The sequence below is a fragment of the Arachis duranensis genome, chromosome 2, assembly GCF_000817695.3.
Source record: "Arachis duranensis cultivar V14167 chromosome 2, aradu.V14167.gnm2.J7QH, whole genome shotgun sequence".
NCBI classification, from domain to species: Eukaryota; Viridiplantae; Streptophyta; class Magnoliopsida; order Fabales; family Fabaceae; genus Arachis; species Arachis duranensis.
In genome coordinates this window covers 42204500-42206481 of record NC_029773.3, presented here as the reverse complement: position 1 = coordinate 42206481, position 1982 = coordinate 42204500, and positions in this window count along the sequence as shown.

Sequence of the window (1982 nt, the reverse complement as noted above, 5' to 3'; positions counted from 1 at the left end):
TGCTTCCTCATGGGCTACCTTCTAGCCTTCTTAAATTTCAACTTCATGTTCTTGTTTTTAGGGCCTAAAGATGACTCTGGTTTGGCTTCAATTTTGTGCTCCACCATAGACTATCATATATGGTTGGAAAGCTCTGAACGTTAGCTTTCCAACGCAACTGGAAGCACTCAATTTGGATCTCTGTAGCTCAAGATATTTTCCATTGAAGGGGACATGGTCAGGCTGCCTTGTTGGAGTTGTTGTGGATAACGCCCCTATATTCCAAGTTGGCAACGTGCTACCTCTATTCTTCACCATCCAAAGCTTCCTGGCGTTGTTGCCAAACACGCCAATGCTTTCTTGAGTTGGCAACGTGCTCGATGCTCTTTCCTAGCTCCAGACATTGCTTCCCACGTTGCCATTGAACACGCCCATAGAAACTGGCGTTGGCAACGTGCTCGAGCCTTCTTCAAGGCTCTAAACATTGCTTCCCACGTTGGCAACGTGGCTGGCAAGGCTTCCTGGCGTTGGCAACGTGGTTGGCACCAAGACTTGGCGTTGGCAACTTGATTGGCACCAAGACTTGGCTGGCAGCACGTCCTGGCGTTGGCAACTTGGCTGGCAGCACCTCCTGGCGTTGGCAACTTGGCTGGCAGCACGTCCTGGCGTTGGCAACTTGGCTGGCAGCACGTCCTGGCATTGTCAACGCCCAAGTGTGCTCTCCAGGGCTGCCTTGGCGTTGCCTTCAACAACGCCCCCTTTCTTCAAGTTGGCAACGCCAACTTTTGTTCTTCAAGGTTGCCTGGCGTTGTCCTCAACAACGCACGCTATTCCCAAGTTGGCTACGCCAACTTTTGTTCTTCAAGGTTGCCTGGCGTTGTCCTCAACAACGCACCCTATTCCCAAGTTAGCAACGCCAACTTTTGTTCTTCAAGGTTGCCTGGCGTTGTCCTCAACAACGCACCCTATTCCCAAGTTGGCAACGCCAACTTTTCTTCTTCTTGCCCAGCTTGCATCATTCTTGCTTCCATGCTTCCTTGTTTCATCACCTATCATCAACAAAGGAAATAGCTTCAAAGTCTTACCAATTCATGCAATAAATTTCATGAGATTCATTCATACTCATTCATGTATGTATTCTTTAAATCATTTGCATGAATTTGGCTAGAATCAAATGCTAACTTAAACTGCAATATCTTTGGCCCAGAAACCTTTTCAAATAGTGGCGTTTAAGTTGCAGTTTAAGCTTCAGTTTAAGGTTAAACTGAAGCTTAAACGTGGAAATGGAAGAAGGCAACCCTGGAGGGTAAAGTAATCGAACACGTTTAAGCTTCAGTTTAAGGTTAAACTGAAGCTTAAACGTGGAAATGGAAGAAAGAAACTACGGAGTGTGGAATGGTCGAACACGTTTAAGCTTCAGTTTAAGGTTAAATTGAAGCTTAAACGTGGAAATGGAAGAAAGCAACCCTGGAGGATGAAAATGTCGAACACGTTTAAGCTTCAGTTTAAGGTTAAACTGAAGCTTAAACGTGGAAATGAAGAAAGCAACCCTGGAGGGGAAATTGGGTAGAACACGTTTAAGCTCCAGTTTAAGGTTAAACTGGAGCTTAAACGTGGAAATGAGAAAGCGACCCTGGAGGAGAAAAAATAGTCGAACACGTTTAAGCTCCAGTTTAAGGTTAAACTGGAGCTTAAACGTGGAAATGCTCCCTGGTGAGAAATTGGGTCGAACACGTTTAAGCTCCAGTTTAAGGTTAAACTGGAGCTTAAACGTGGGAATGCTCCCTGGTGCATTTCTCATTTCTGGCGTTTAACTTCCAGTTTAAGGTTAAACTGGAGGTTAAACGCCAGTTTCAGCTTTTCTCAGCTTTCATGATTTTGGCGTTTAAGCTCCAGTTTAAGCTTAAACTGCTTAAACTGGAGCTTAAACTGGAGCTTAAACTGGAGCTTAAACTGGAGCTTAAACTGGAGCTTAAACTGGAGCTTAAACTGGAGCTTAAACT